The sequence below is a fragment of the Oryx dammah genome, unplaced genomic scaffold, assembly GCF_014754425.2.
Source record: "Oryx dammah isolate SB20612 unplaced genomic scaffold, SCBI_Odam_1.1 HiC_scaffold_7, whole genome shotgun sequence".
Classification (NCBI taxonomy): Eukaryota; Metazoa; Chordata; class Mammalia; order Artiodactyla; family Bovidae; genus Oryx; species Oryx dammah.
In genome coordinates, this window is record NW_024070191.1 from 14,850,402 (window position 1) to 14,867,577 (window position 17,176).

At 43.6% G+C, this 17,176-nt stretch overlaps 1 protein-coding gene across 13 annotated transcripts in view; it reads right to left on the minus strand.

Annotated features, from left to right (window-relative positions):
* The window catches only part of SORBS2 (sorbin and SH3 domain containing 2), a 209,612-nt gene that overhangs the window by 144,155 nt on the left and 48,281 nt on the right, over positions 1-17,176 (minus strand). For 2 of the 13 annotated variants that reach the window (XM_040243075.1, XM_040243090.1), the window contains one exon: positions 685-740. The exons of the other annotated variants lie outside the window; for them this stretch is intronic. The gene's annotated coding sequence lies outside the window, so the exon portion shown is untranslated. The remainder of the gene's footprint in view (positions 1-684; positions 741-17,176) is intronic. 13 annotated transcript variants of the gene reach the window in all.

Here is a 17,176-nt window from a genome sequence, read left to right on the forward strand (position 1 = left end):
GCATCCTCCCGCTATAACAAGTAGGACCACGTGGGCGTGGCTGTAACTGAGAAGCAGCGAGACGGGAGATATTTCAGACAAGGATGGGGCCCGATTGGAGAGGGAAATGGCACTATTCTGCCTGGAAAATCCCACGGACAGAGGAGCCTGGCAGGCTATAGTCCATGGGGTCGCAAAGTTGGACATAACTGAGCGACTAAGCACAGACACAAAGCACGTGGGGCCTAATTAGTTTCCTCTTTAGGACAAGGATGGGGCCTGATTATAGTTTCCTCACAGCATTCCTAAGATTCCTTGTCCCAGCACCTCCCTCCCGCCCCCGGGCCTAACCCCTACACAGCACAATATCCTACTGAGAAATAAGGCAGAGTCAAGAATTCCAGAACCATCACTCTGGCCTCCCCCCCGACCTCCCAACTTCCCCTGATTTCCCCACTGGCCTCCTTTACATCAATCAAGTTAAACCAAGGGTATCTCTGAAGAATCCCAGCAGAAATTCTGCTGGGACACGAGAGGAATGAATATCAGGAGAGGGCGGAGCAGCCTCACAGCCTTTGGTGCCCATCATTTTACGTCCCTCACTTCCCTGGGAAATCTGCTTCTTAAAACACACGCACAGACTTTCCTCCCGGCCTGGTCAGCCCCACGCCCGGGCAGCCGCAGTTCCCCATGAGCACAGCATACCTTCTGAAGAAATGCACCCAGATCAGAATGGTATATGAGTCTGTCCTATTCTGGTTCTAGAAAAGAAACGTTACAATAAATAGGTGGGTGGGATCAGCTCGGTGATCACGAAAGCAACCAAAATAGCAATGAAATCAAGCTCAGGAAAGCTTAACTTGATCGTTGTATTGTGTATACCCTTCTTCCTTGACCAAGTTTGATACCTTGTTCTCAAGAAACAATAGGAAAGGAAATATTAGGGCCAACACCTGTCGTTATTTTTAGTTTGTGACACACCGCAGCTAGTTGGTCGATCGGGGCTGTTTAACCCACGGTGGTCTCAGGTGTGGGTGAAGCAGGCAATGTGGCTTTGGCAGCCCTGAGTTGTTTTGCTGATCCATTTCCACGTTCCTCACCCCATTTATTTAAAACAAACTTTCTCTAACAAAGCTTCATTACCACCGATGAGTATTTTAATAGAATGGAAGTATGCAGGATAGCAAAGACTATAGTGTCAATATATCTTGTATCCACCATTCCCATCTCCTCTTGGTTCTTCCAGAGTCTTTTCCAAATCTGCATGGAGCAGGATAGGAGAGGTGGGAGGCATAAAGGGTAGGAGGGAGGCAACCCCACTTCCTGCAGGATCCAGGCAGTTCTCTGGAGTGTTCTCCCCCGACCCCCACCCTCACTCACCACGTGCTTTGCTGTCTGCCCTCCACCCACAGCCAACTCATCCTGCGAGGAGACCCCATTATGTCCCCTCCTCAAAGGATCTCTCTTCAATTGATTCGCCAGCTCTCAACCCTTTCCTTACAATTCAAAGTTTAAGTTGCCCAGATGCTTTTTTCAAATTGAAAATCACCTTTCTGGGTCTGCTCACTGAATCTTGAAGGGGTACAGTAGTGTATCTCACCATTTAAGGCTCTGTGAGATTCTAACAAGTTGTACACACTCTCCTCTAAGTAAATCCTATCTTAAGTTTATCTGTGTTTTTGAAACATAAGATTGACCCTGTGGGCAAGAATTTCAGACCAGCCAGGAAGCAAAGGTCATGGGAGGTAAGGAGCCACTTGGAGGCCAGTGGGAACTTCTCAGGGGTCCTCCTATCTTGTCAGTCAACCTATTTCTAGGGAAGGCCCTGACTTTCAGGTGAGAAGCAATATCTGTTTCTGCAGATAAATCAGTCTCTCATAGTGATAAATACTCCCTTTTGACATTGTAGGAGATTTGTTTCAAATGAATCATAGTAAGCTGTTTTTTCCCTTCTGGGCAGAATACTATTTGCAGACATCTGCAAATTTGGGAAGAAAGCTTGTTTCCTAAATGGAACCATTCTGACAAGGAAAAAGGCAAACTGCACACACACACACACACTCTCTCTCTCACACACACAGTCTCTCTCTCTCTCACACACACATACTCACATGCAACCTTCCCCCCAAATCTCTCTAAGTCTTCATTTTGTCTAAGCTAACTGTTTATAAATAATATCTGATGAAACCTCATTAAAAATGCATCTGCTTTTCTGTTAAACTTTAGTTAAATTGCCATTCCTGGACTGTATCTTTAAAATATTTGTGTGTGTGTATGTGTGTTTTGTCCTCTTCATCACTTATGGATCAAAATAAATGATTTACCTGCAGAAAACTAAAATCCTGTGTATTGCATGTGCCTTGATGAAGTTAACAGTTGCAGTGAACAGATTTCTTAGAAAATGTTCAGAATTTGATTTTTCATACAATCCTAATGTTGCTGAATTTCCAGCAACACAGTTATCGTATCTATTGCAGCCAATGTGTTCTGTGTTCAAGCTCTTTCCCAAAGCATTTCTGTTAGTCCTTCCAAAAATGCGCAAGGCGGAGCCATGGTCAGGCGCCAAGTTACCCAGGTCTAGGTGGGGGGTGGGGAGCTGGGTCTCCCACACAAACAGGGCTTAGATGTACTCTGCTATGGCCGCATTAAAAGTGGCCCATTCTAACGGTCCCAAAGCATTTGCTCATCATGGCTTCTTGAGAGCTTGGGATACCGAGTCAATCAGGAACCATCTCAACAGTTGTGTCAGCCTCAGAAATCACCGGCTTTCATGCAGGTGCTGTAGTGCAAGTCTGGGTTTGTACTGAACTAAAAGGAGAAGTATGCCTTGCATTGAAGGCAATTACAGCATATAGGTGTTGTCATTTAGAAGTGAAGGCCAGCAGAATATACTGCCCCAAGTTATGCTGCTTAGGTATATTCATTATTTTGAGCTGTGGGCACTTGAAAAGCAGCAAATGCAGGGAGAGGCTTTTTTCTGAGTTCCCTTATCTGCCTAAAGACAGAAGCTCCAAAAGGAACTCAGTGGTCATGGAGCCCCTCCAGGAGTTTCATCAACAAGGGAAGAGGGGCTCGTCTTTGGAGACTGGGAATAACACCACACTACACACACATCGCCACAGACGATCGCACCTCCACGGACCCTCCTAAGGGCCCACTCATCTTCCTAAAAGTCATTTACCCTCTCCTAAGAGACCCGCATCTTCCTCCCCTTTCCCTGCGAAGATGGCAGTGAAACCTGAATTCTAAGCCACCTTGGGGAGATTCTCATTTTTCCCTGTGTACCTCCATGTACACAACACATACAGGTTAATAAACGTGCTTGTTTGTCTCTTGTTCATCTGTCTTCTGTTAGTATTACAGGAGCCGTAGCTAAGAACTCAGGATAGAGGGGAGGATAGAGGGGAAGTTACGTTCCTCCCCTACGAAAGTCTCCCCTTTTCTGCAAGTGCCCTAGGATCATTAAGATCAATGTAGAAGTCTGTTCATGAAGGAACTGGGTACTCTGGTGGTCACTGAGCAGACCTGGGACCCAGGAGGAATAGGGAGGTATGGTGAGCTTTAAGGAGAGGTTGAAGCTGATGACATTCAGTCTTCACAGCACTCAGCTCTGTCTGGGTACTTTAACACAAACTCGGAGGATGAGGCTTCAGACAAAACGCCTTTTGCAAAGGAGCCAAGGCTGCCTGGTCACAGCTCAGGGTTTGTACTGTGGGTGACCCCCAGGCCCCAAGAGTCTCCAGGTGTTCCCGAGTGACAACCCACTCAACCCAAGGGTCCTCCAGGACGGGGCTCAACACCCGTTCACTCAGAGATGGGTCATCCCACACAGCGGCCCACTCTCAGCAGTGACTTAGCCCATAGTGAGGTTAACTGGAGGGTTCCCCAACAAGAAAGCCTTATCCATTTGACCTGAGAGTACAAGCTTACCTGGCTGGCCTATACTTTCTCCCTTGGCCCCTATCGCTAATGTATTCACTTCAAGTTACAAGTTGAGTAAAGCACATAAGGATGTCTGAGTCCTGGGTCGCCCTTCGCAATACTTATGAATCTGAACTTCTCCTCTCATTTACTAAAGAACAGGAGCCAGGGTAATAATGGTCAGTGTTCACTGCTATTGAGATTGCCCACAATTTCTCCCTTTTTAGCAATTATTTAAGGGCTTTCAAAGCACTGCTTCTTTCACTGTTTCAGGGTGAGCTATAAGGAGAGGTTGATTTTCCAATGATGGTTTGGACTTTGCATTTACAAGTAGAACTTCCACAGCTTTCGGGTCTCAGGATTGGGGCTTAAAGAGGCAGGGCAGGAAGAGCGGTAGCTGTCCAGCCAGACCGTGGCTGACACCTGCCCAGCCCAGGAGGAGCGAGGAGGGGAGGACTAAGGGATTGTCCTGCACCTGGGTCTCCCCTTCCCATGATCAGGACCAAGACTTTGTCTGCTCCTTTACAACCTGTGCCTCCCCTCGAATGGCCCTACCATTTAGCAGGACCCGTGCTGACAGTAAGGTGCAACTCAGAAGAAATGAGGGTTTCTTAGGAGAGGATGGAAGGGAACTCTATCATTAAAACAAACAAAACAAACAATGTTAAAACATTGTGTGCTCAAAGATTAGATGGTCTGTAAGACCCTTGACAGTGTGAAGGTTCTGATTCTTGGGTGGGAAGGCGAGGAGCTTCTGATTATCTCCTCAGCCTCAGGGAAAGAAAGTAGGGCATCTTTGTGAGGATTTATGTTTTACATCATGGGAGGAATTAAAGGACTCTCCCACAAATAAAGCCAAATCTCCCCCAATCAGGTTCTGTCTGCTGCCTACCTCTTGTTGACCTCTGAGGTAACATGGAAAAAAAATTAATAATACAGTGAAGTTTCCTTTCAGTAAACAAACTTTTCCACTCTCCACTCAGCAGACAGAAACACCCTTTGTTGACTCCAGATACGAGACCAGAAGAGCTTGTTTGCTCGCCACTTAATCTATCTCAATGAAACTGCTTCAGGGGATACAACACACGACGGGCCAAAAAATAAGGAGATGTGAGCTCCATGCTCTGTTCGCCAGCTTCTGCCTGCACATCTGATCCAGTCAGGGCAGCTTGTTTGTGAGCGGCTTTCAGCACACACAGAGACTCTGCGGATCCAGGAAGAACACGTGATCCATGTTTGAAGCAAATTTTGTATAAAAGATTGTGCTGTTAACCTCCGAGGGTCATTCTCATATTTTCTGAGAAATTGGCTGCTTTGGCTTCTTTCTCAGAATGCCGTGGGTCTCATTCGGGGGGGCAGGACAAATGACAGCTTAGGCATTCCAACAAGCGCCAAGTTAACGTGACTAACCCCCATCAGGATAGGGGACATGATGGGACTCAGAAGGCCATCCCCATCGAGGCTTTTCCTTCTCCCCGAACAGAAAAGCAAAACATGCTGTGTGGTTTTGCAACTGGTCAAATTGGGAAATATTTTTAAGCTTTCTGCTTTGCCAAGTGCTTCAGAAGAAGAAGAAAAAAAAAGTATTTTCTCTCTCTTTCCTGCCAAAACAAGTTCCCCCTTAAATATTTTTTCCCATATCTGGCTACATGTCCAGGATTTCTTCTTTTCTAAGAATAAATAATTTTTCTGGAGTATAAAAATGCCACTTGCTTTATCAGATTAGATGTCTCTTTATATAGAAAAAGCATTTGAAACATTTCATCAGTGGGTCTAAGGAAGGATCCTTGCTTAATGTGATTTTGTTAAATTAATTTTGATTAAATATTTGGTCTCTGAATTCTTTTTGTGATCCTCACTGGAATGTTCAGGCTTGTTTTGTAACACTTTCAATACTACTTTTCCTCTCCCTGCCCTCATATGATTCCCTTTTACTAGAGAGCATTAAACATGAATTAATTTCTGTATTTGACCAAAATAAATACCTTGGAAATGATACCAATGCAACGGAACCCTCTGGGTTCCATTCTCTATTTGCATACTTAGCTGAAGTTAAAAGGGTTCAGCTGTCAGGGTTTTAAGAACTCCAGCATTAAAAAAGTGTGAACATGCAAATTAGCTGTCAAGTTTAATACAAAGTGGACAATGTAGCCCAGAGCTGACTTATTTCCCTTCCTGGTGTCCTACAGATCTTGCTGTTAGGTAGAGCACAGACACACAGGAACACTGAAAAATAGCAGTTCATGTGGGTTGGTTGGGTGTTTTCGTTTTTTTACCAGCTGAAAATGGCAATAACATTCGCAAAACCAAAAAGCTGAATAGAATTAGAGTCGAGAATATAGGCCAAAAGAAAAACAAGCTTGAAAAAGCAATAATAGCTGTATACCTGAAATGTGATAAATATGCATATGGAAATAAAGAGCATTAGCTCTCATAAAACCACAAATGACCTGGTGAAATACACTACAGATTTAAAGCTTAATATTGGGCAACAAATACAGTCATTTATTATTGACATTTAATGAATCATTCTACGTAAATCTAGTGTAAGCCAAAAGCATTCTAAGTTTATGTATAATGCTATTACTAGTTAGCTAGTTAATGTTTAATATCTTTTTATGTTTGTTAGTGTGTGAGGGTGTGTGGAGTATTCAATATGGGGAAAGTGGCTTATGGTCCTTTATAAATGGTCATCTTTAAATTTCCTGGTTTGCAAATCTTTATCACTCTTCGTAGAGAAGTCTAAAAATGCAAGCTTATTCTATTTGGTGAGCATATAAAGATGAGAATATGCAAGCATTTCAGAGACAGCAGATGACAGTATGATTCTGAAATGTCACAAAGCTGCCTCAGAATAAACTAAGATTCTCTCAGAGGTTAATGACATACTGAGAAACTGGAGGTCACCGCAAATTCTTTTGTTTGTCTTCAAACCCACAGTCATCCTGCCACCAATGGTACCAAATAAAATCCCCATCCCTCTTCCATCTTATCACACGGCCCTTTGCCCCTCATGTGTGGGGAAGTAGATATTTACATTTTGAAAATACCAGGCATCTCAAAACACTTACGTTTTGTTGAACTGAGTCTCCCATGGTAAAGGATAAAAGCTAACTCAGCAAGCCTGCTTCCCAGGAGGGGCAGATCAGCATGGTGATGCACCCGAGCCAGAAAGAATACCCTTCATCTGCTGCAGCCGGTTTAGTATCAGTGCTATAAAAAATAGATGATGGAAAACGGAGCCTTGGACAGAAATACAAGTCTGCCGTGGGTGTCTTCTACGGGACTGGAGCAGAGCAAAGTGCTGGTCTTGCCTGTACATTGAACCTGGACTTGGCCTGCGTCGGCCAGCATCCACACGTGCACAGGATACTCATCAGGGTGCCAGCGATGCAGACTCAGCAATGCTGTTTCATTTACATAAGTGACGGAGAGCAAGCACGGGTGAGGAGTCCGCGGGCAGAGAGGCTCCAGCCTACGGAGTATCAGTAGGGTGGACAGGCCAAGTTATCTGTGCTGCTTGGGTTTTCTTCTTTGCTTGTGCAAAAAGGTGATTTCAAACCCAAGAGTGATCTGTGACTTTGGCATTAAGGAAAGCTGGCAGGCAGTGAAATGAAGGCTTGAAGGTCAGCTTGTCTGTGCCGTGGCATGGAGGGATGCTGAGAGGCCAGAAATGCCAAAGAAGCACCTCAGACAAGTTCCCACTGCGTGTCCTGGTCCCTTGGCAAAAAGAATTAGAACCCCAAAATTCGTAGGGAAAATCTAACTAAAAACTGCCAAGTTAGGACCTATGGTCCATGCCTTGCCTGAATATGGATAAGGTCTATAAGTATAAGACATGAAAGAGAAATGTCAGCTGAAGACTTGATATAAAGAGAGGATGAGAGGAGTCATGAAGGAAAAAGAAGAGGGGGAACAGAGAAAAGTGCATGATGAATAGGACCTTTCATTTCTCCAGCCCAGTCACTGCTTCAGAGCCAGGCTCAGGCCCCAGACCTCCCCTCCTCCTTACTTCATTACAACTCTTGCTTTTGTGGCCCCGATTGGACACTGTGCTAGACTCTACACAAAGCAAACTAAAAATACATTTTTTGTTTTTGTTATCTGCTTTATCTCTGGTCCTTCATGTTGGACTAACCCAGCCACAAATCATACAGTGGCCAGCGGACGAGAGCGAACTTGAATGCCTGACTTTCAAGGTGGTTATTAAGATGCTCACCGCCTCCCACCCCACCCGCCCTCTGCCTGACCCTGGTCGGTACTGGCTCCCCTTGTCTCCTGCATCTCAGAATCCTTCCGGTTTGATGCATCCTCGAGTCCCTCCACGGTTGGCAGCCCTTCCCAACACCCCCACTTGCCTTTCTCAGAAATAGGTATCTCAGCTCCCTCGCATTCTTCCTGACTGAACTCGCCCCACTGACTTCTTAATTTTGCTCATTCTTGGTAAAGAAAATAGTGTCTAGTTCTTGAGGATGCATCCCTGGCTCCAGGAGTTTAGCTGTGGGATTCAGACAACCCTTCAGAATCCTATCTTTCAAGCCTGCCAGCTGGCACTTGAGGACGACTCGGTACCTAAAGCAAGCAGTGAATAAAAATACAACAAAACCCACCCTGGGTGAAGTTGGCACCTGTACGCATCAGAAGCACTGTGTGTGGGGACAGACTGCCCGGCTCCATGTCTTGTTCTCACCATTGATTGGCCACTTTTCATGTTGCAAAATGGGAATAATCATAGGACCCACTTCATAGGCTGCTCTTTCACTCATTCATCCATTTGGTCATTCCTTCAGCAAAAATTTATTGAGTACTTACTACCCCTGCCCCCAGGCAAGAGAAATTCAAATAAGAGTCCGTGCCCTCATGGAGTTTATACCCCAGGGCACTTTACTTTCAGGATTGAATAAAAGAATCCACCAGAATGGTTCACCATTGTGTCTTTGACATAGGAAATACACAAGAGTTGTTAGCTTTAACAGTAAACTTATAGCCAAAGTTTAAAATTAGAAGTAAAGATGTATCTGCTATGGTAAAAAGGACAGAAAATAGAGGGAATTCAGGAAAGAGAAATAGTTGTTAAAATCATGCATGAATTTGGTATTAAGTGGACTCAGTGTTTCCTAACTCATGAGCTGTGCTATTGGATGGGCGTTACACAGCTGGAAAGGTGTATTTATAAAGCCCTGCAGGGTCGCAGACTGAGTTGGACATGGCTGAAGCGACTTAGTGTGCATCCATACCTGTGTGCTCATGGTCTGACCCGATTCCCAGCCACACAGCTTGTGGTGTGTGTCAACACCCCTCACCCCCCAACTCTAGAGGGCCCCGGGGAGAGTGGCGACAAATAGCCCTGAGTCCTTGGGACAGTTGGTACCAGCTCCAGTTTCCTGAGGAGGCATCTCTTTTATCCGCATCTACAAAGCACCCCAGATCTGAACCTCAGATCTCAAGATTAGACAGTGGGTAAGATTGAGCTTTGGTGCTGTTACTCTTTAGCTGATACACTTTCCTTTTGAAGTGTATCTTAACTGTATTTTTATGATCATGCTCACATTACTCTTTTTGCAGCATCCTTGTGAGCAGGCCTGTTTTATAATCTGCTGCTTAGAGGGAACTTTCGATAAGTCATTTGACTCTCTAAATTTCAGCACAGTGGGAAAGCCTACAGTGGTAACTCACTGTGTCTTGAGAACCCACTAGATCCTGGATATTGATGCTGACTTTGCACAGGCGGCTCACCTTGCTCCTTGCCTGGTACCTAGGAGGCTAAAGACCAGGACTTGTAACCAGACTATGAGGCTTGTAATTACTTCTTCCCCATCATCCTTTGGTCCTCAGGATGAAGTGAGGACATGGAGCTAAAAAGTGTGATGTGCAATGATTTATTGCCTCCTTGCAGGGTGTTCCCCCAGTAGCTGAGAGCTCTTGTTTCTTCACTTCATTATCTACTCAATTACCCTTCCTTCCCCTCTCCCACTCCTGCAAGTTCAGAGAGGCTTCAGATATCAAATGGGTGGTGGGACAAGGCAAACTTAAGATTCTTTGTATCATTTCTCTTTCCTCTCCTAATTCTTCCTCTTCCTCTCTTCCTCCTCGCCTTCTCCTTTTTGCTTTATTTTTCTGTCTCCCACTTTCTCTTCCTATAAGTTCACATGGCTGGATGCTGTTGTAACTATATAGTTACACTATGGTCATGTCAGTGCTGGTGATTTCAAAACAAATAGCCTATCCTATAACTTCCTGCATTCCTGTGGAATTTGGGAACACAGTAATTCCATAAAGTCTTTTCCAAGGCTCCCCAGAGTACTTGGTGAATTGTACCAGTCAATCAGTGTACTCACCTATCTAGAGTAGAACTGTGATATTTAGTAGAATATGATCTTAATACTTGGTGAGAATTTAAATTTAAATATTATTTTCATAGATAACAAAGTAGCAACAGACAAATAGCATTTCTCTTTCTGGTTCTCTTTAGATGGTACATTTTTATTTTTAAAATAAAGATCCCAACTTAGGCGCCTATGATGAAAGCCTGTTTCATTGATCGCTTGGGTTTCTGTCCCCTGGCCACGACGCTGCTATTTTGGCCTTCCTGAAAAGTGGGGCGGCCCCAGCTGTCCCAAATAAGTCTTCCTGGTCATATTTTAGTTGTCTCCACTCATCAGCAATACTTCAACCCTATCTTTCTACATTATAAGCTATGGAAAAGATAGCAGAGGGAGAAATCACAGAAGGAAGAACAAAGTGACAGACACTTAGGGGAGAAACAGCAAGTGACTTTTCATCAGGGTCACCTTTAGGTAAGATTTATAGGTGAGAATGTTTTCTCTACACTTAAGTGACTTGAAAGGTTATAGAAAGATGATTCCCCTGGTGACATAATTCAAATACATTTTGTTGTTTCTGCAAAGTCTGCCAGTGACATCACCGTAAGTCAGTTTTTGGGGGTTTGTTTTTGAGAAATGTGATGGATTTCTATGGATCCACGTGGTCTCTTTTACCTCATCTGAGTTACTTAAGTGAGAATGGACACTGTATTTGAAGGGCAGGAGCAACCATGACAAGCTGTGACAAGCTGAGTTCATCCTAGACTGATGCACAGTTAGGAATGCCTGGTAAAATGTCCCTGTGTGGGGAGATTTTCTTTCCTCATCAACCAGACTGTCTCCTAAACTAGTTGCAGCCTGTAGGCTTTAAGCAGTAAGTAAGAGATGCACTTTTTCCCTGATGCAGTAATTTGAACTTATTGCATATGCCTGGCTGTGAGTGCAAACAGGCTTTTGATGATCTGTGTGATGGAGAGGCCTGGAGGCTGGTAGTTAATGTGTTTAGGATGGCCTGACCTCTCCCGATAAGAGCCCCATAGCATCGAAACCATTCTGTCCTCTCTCGGGGACAGCCAGAGGTAGCAGGTTGTGCCATCATTAGTCCCTTCCTGGGCCCCAGACAGTGAGTTAGACTCAGAGGCGATCAGGGCAATGGTGTCCCCTTGTCCTCTCCCAGCATGCACTGCTCCCCGTCTGGAGGAGGGAGATGTGGTCTCTGCCACCTCCTGGACCTGGGATTTTTACACGTCTCCCCAGGTTTGGTCTAAGATGCTCTAAGAGCTGGTTACAAGGGTGTCTTCCATTCAAGGCACATTTTGTGAATTTTGGGGTGGTCTGCTCAGAGGTAGAGAGGGCTGTTCTTGGTGATACTGTGTAACTGGGAAATTATATCACCCCTGCAACATCTGATGGGCTTCCCCAAGGGCTCAGTGGGTGAAGAATCTGCCTGCAATGCAGGAAATACAGGAGACATGGCTCGGGAAGATCCCCTGGAGGAGGAAATGACAACCTACTCCAGTATTCCTGCCTGGAGAATCCCACGGACAGAGGAACCTGGTGGGCTACAGTCCACGTTGTTGCAAAGGGTCAGACACGTCTGAGTGACTAAGCGTGCACATACGACAACATCCAGGCCTGTGGCCTTGGCCTCATCCATGACGACTGGGCTCTAATGAAGCTAGCTGTGGCCCAGGGCCTCAGGGTGTAAAGTAGGGTGACTGAGAATGACAGGCTAGGCTTTCTGGATCTTATACGAATCCTCCACAAATCCCACCCGAGGATGCTTAGTCATTCAGGGAAGCTCTTTTCAATCATGCCACCTTTGATTCATGCAGTTGGTTCTTGAACATAATTTCAGGATGTGTCTATCAGTCTTACCCCTCTGCTATAGACATCTGCTTCTGGGGTTTGAGGTAAAGGGAAATGGGGAGCAGAGTGCTGAAACCCTCTAAGGGGTGTATCATCTCCTTACACATTAAAGCAAGAACACCCTCCACAGCCTTCCCTAGTGGGCTTCCCAGGTGGCTCAGATGGTAAACAGTCTTCCTGCAATGCAGAAGACCGGGTTTCAATCTCTGGGTTGGGATAATTCCCCAGAGAAGTGAACAGCTACCCACTCCAATATTCTTGCCTCAGAAATCCCATGGACACCTCAGTCCATGGGGTCGCATAGAGTCAGACACAACTGAGCAACTAGCACTTTCTTCACTTTCTTTCACCCTCCACAGCCAGTCGAGGGTATCAAGGGAGGGCCCAGGGCAATTTTAAGGAGCCTGGTGGGCTGCCGTCTATGGGGTCGCACAGAGTCGGACACGACTGAAGTGACTTAGCAGCAGCAGCAATAATGGATGGGAGAGATTTATCATGGGCTTTGTGTCTGTAGTTTTGATATTAGTGACATTTGAAGCATAAAGTTGATTTGTTCACCCCCTCAAAGTAATCTCTGATGCTATTAGATTTTGCTACTGAGTTGATTCATCAGTTTGTGGGTTTTTTTTCGGTAATCCAAGTAACATATTGAAAAATGATAGCCAAACCCGGCTTATGATTAGAGCCGGTTCACCTTTTACCTTTGGCAACTATAGGATTTCTTTGGGCTGTTTCTGGAGCCTAATTTATTGATGAGCTTCAGTGCCCAAGTGCAAGGAGCAGCAACTTTCCACCTGCAAAAATGAGAGGCTCCACCCTTTGGAACAGAACTTGAGGAAGAATGAGAGAGAATTCCAAGCTAAGATGGTGTTATTTTCTCAGAGGGGAGCAAAGACCAAAACGATGTTTGGAAATACAGCTCTGCTTGCTATGGTTATGTGTTTTTTTTGTTTTTTTTTTTAATGCATATTTAGGAAACTTTGAGTAAGGCTCTTTTAAAAAAAACTGGTCCTTGATAAAGCCGTGGAATTCCACAGCTACCAGTAGGGACCAGCCACCAGGGCATGAGTCAGCCTCCTGGCGGTGCTGAGGAGACTAAAGTGCCCAGCCTCCCTGGAAGCAGAAGTGGCTTCTGACCATCTGGGAAGGAGAGGAACACTGAGACAATCTAAGTCACTGTTGCAAAAACCAGTGCCTTATGGGAGTGACCGTAGAGCCACAGTCAGGAGGCAAGATGGCATGGTGTTGCCAAGAGCAAACAGAGCCGGGAATTGGCCCTTCTCTGATCCACCCCTGGGAACGGCAGAGACTGTCAGAGGAGATTTAATTACTTTGAGTTTCCTGCCTTGTTGATACCCCACCGAGAGTCAAGCCTTGAGGGAGATAAAGACAGAGCCTTCATGTTGTCTTAAGTAACAACAAGAGAGAAAGAAAAAAAAAAACCACATTTCATTTTTTTTTTTTACCTGAAATCTTAGTGGGATTGGATATCAGAACTAATTAGATACCTACTAATTAACACGTGGACCTCTGATTCCTGGCCATTTGGGGCCAGAATTACAGAGACAAATGTGTGAAGCTGTATAACCTCAGAGTAAATGGACTTTTAGGCCAGCACAGTTTTAGGTAGGGAAGAAACTATACAGATACCTTAGTTAATGTACGTGTTGACGAATGAGGAAATAATTTTGGAGATGTTGCAGAGGCCAAAGCAGCATGGGCCAGAGTGGACTCGTTTGCCAGGAGTTTACAAAGCTAATGGAGGACTCTGTGTTGCCCGTGTAGACAAAACAAATACGAAAATGGAGATCAGAGTCTCTGATGCAACCCAAAAAGAAACTGCATGCCTACTGAGTGTATGCCCATTAAACTCTTTATAAACCAAAAATTAGAAGCTGTTCTTTGGGGAATTGTTGCTCACCTGCAGCCCTAACTGTGTGCTGTGGCTTAATTTTCTGTCTGGTGGGGCTGGTTGCTAAGTGTATTCACTGGGGAAATAGTAAACTGTTCAACTGTAACCATTTATATGGCTACTTGCAAATACCTCCTTTTACCTATCTACTAATATGGAGAGATTCCCTGCTGTCGTGGGCTGATCTGGATACTGGAATGTGACACAAAGCAGGTTTGAATCCCAGCTCTGTAACTCACTAGCCCAGGGACTTTGAGAGAGTTAACACTTCTGAAGCTCTTCCCCATATGTAAATGAAAATGATGATACAAAGCATCATATTAAGGGTCAACTATATGTATCACATATGTACAAGTTATAAAATCCAGGTTCATTTTATTATCATCAAACCAGGGGTCTAAATTTCCTCATCATCCCAGCAATACTGTCTCTTTCCCACTGGAAAATATCAAGAATATAGACAGCATCTGTATTCAGAACCCACACACCTGAAATCACGTATTTGAAAAGAATTTAAGCAACAATTCATTGTGGTTAGACTTCTATACATTTACTGAGAGACTTTTAAAAGAATATATTCAGTTTTATCACCCTTTTAAAAGAATAAACTGAAAATATTTCCCTCAAAATCATGCCAATGGAAAGCAACGATATTCTGAGCTTAGTCCTTTACAGAAAGAATTCAGATGTAATGAGCAGAAAATTGCCTTAAAGAAAAAAATTGAAAGAAGTGACAACTTAATTAAACTCAGCTACTGGTCCCACTTTATATTTGTCTTTCCAAACTGCTAATGAATTCTGACCCATTTAGTTATGAAAAAATGTATATCCTGAAGAATCTGTATCCCTTTTGAGGTAATTAATGTATATCTATTAGACAAAATGCATGTCTGTTATTCATAATATTTGATCTTTAAATTGGCATTAATATGCTACATTTAGACTAGTAGGGGAAACCCCAGCCAAATTATATAAAGCAGCTACTGAGATGAAAGACATTCCACAAAGGGGGACCCAATCTCAGAACCAGTTAACACAGTCATGAATACTTTATGGGTTCTACAGCACATTAGCCACAAACAATTTCCATCCTAGGAAATACACTCAGTGTAGCCACTGATGCATAATAAATATTTGATCCTAATTAGACCTAATGAATGAATTTTAACTCTGTATCCACTATGCTTTGTAGGACCCCGACCCACGAATACCAAAATAAGGTTTTAGAGGAGTGGATATAGAACCATGGCTGTTTAAACACCAGCACTATTGTTCATTTTCCTAAGTCATTTAATGATGATGAAGAACTGTCTGGAAGTCTCTTTTTTAAAAACAGGTTTTGGTAAAAAAACACATCAGGGAACTATAAGTTGTATAAAGATTCAATAAGATCTACCACTTTACAATAAGAAAATCTTAAATTCCCTTTGTTTAATTTATTTTAATACATTGAGGAGTTCAAGGTAAAAGATGCCTCCTAAAAATCTAAGCTGCAAAATTTTAATTTGGAACTTGACAGGTTCAAATCTGTTTTTAAAGATTATTCATAAAAATACTCTTTTCAGATAAAGTAGAAAGGATAACAGTTTCATTTGGGGGAATTTAAAAAATTAATATCTTATGGATTTTTCCTTGTGTTAGAATAACTCATATCCTCCTAGAAAGCAGAAATATTTAATGAGCATTGTCCAAAAGACATATATGTAACTTATATACTTTCAAATGAAATCAAAAAATTAAATTCAATATTTTTCAAAAATTCTTGTAAAATCATAGTACCATTGGATTTGAGTTTCTGAAATTATTCATGTATCTTTTAATAGTACAAAAATTCAGAAATATATCTTCATATGTAATCATTAAGTCTTTTAGGCTATGTTGGCATATTTCACTATGGATCCATGTAGCTATATAGTGTCACCAACTGTGTAAGGCTGGCCAGTGTCTATAATTGACAAGCCCTGCGTTTTAGTGGCTTAACACAGGAGATTAAATATCCAGTGCAGGTCAGTGGAGGGTGGGAGTGAGAGTGGGAAGGGGAGGTATCTGTTCTACCCAGTCATTTAGGAACAGACCTGGTCAGTTATCATGCCTAGACTACACTCTTGACCTTGTGAGTAATCACGCTCCTTTCCTTCTGGAAAGAGCAGTCCTGTCCAGTTCAGGGAAAGATCTGATTAGTGTCCCCTGCACCTTTGTCTTAACAGGGGGAAGAGTCACTGTCACCTGGAATGTGACTATCGATTCTGCCATTCATTTGTCATTGTTGTTGTTTCTCATTTGTTAAGTCATGCGCAATTCTTTTGCGACCCCATGGACTTCAGCTTGCTAGGCTCCTCTCTCCATGGAATTTTCCAAGCAAGATTTTAACTGGCAGACATTAGCAGAGGAGATAAAACAACGAAAATTTTCATAGAGCCTGGAAGTAGCACCAAGTCTTAAAAACTGGATTTAGCCCCAAGAGGGGCTAAAGCATTCATTAACTTGGATCACAATGGCTAAAGGTCTCATGTGGACCTTCTTGTCACTCATCAAACATCACTGCATAGAACATACCCTCAACGGCTCACTGAGGTAAAAATCTTTCATTTGTTTATCTCACTGATCCTGATTTCATACCCAGTTACACGTATTAAACGATCAAGTTTCACTTCAAATGTTAGAAAATAGTTCTGCAGTAAATATCAGAGTGTATACTATCATATGTGAAACAGATCGCCAGTCCAGTTTCGATGCATGAGACAGGGCACTCAGGGCTGGTGCACTGGGATGACCCAGAGGGATGGGATGGGGAGGGAGGTGGGAGGGGGGCTCAGGATGCAGGACACATGTACATCCATGGCTGATTCATGTCAATGTATGGCAAAACCCACCACAATATTGTAAAGTAATTAGCCTTCAATTAAAATAAATAAATTAAAAAAATATATCAGCAGTGCATTGGTGTTTAGTGAAAGTCACTCAGTCTGACTTTTTTTGATCCCATAGACTATACAGTTCATGGAATTCTCCAAGCCAGAATACTGGAGTGGGTAGCCTTTCCCTTCTCCCTCTTCTCCAGGGGATCTTCCCAACCAGGGATCAAACCCAGGTCTCCCACATTGCAGGTGGATTATTTACCAGCTGAGCCATCAGGGAAGCCCAAGAATACTGGAGTGGGTGGCCTATCCCT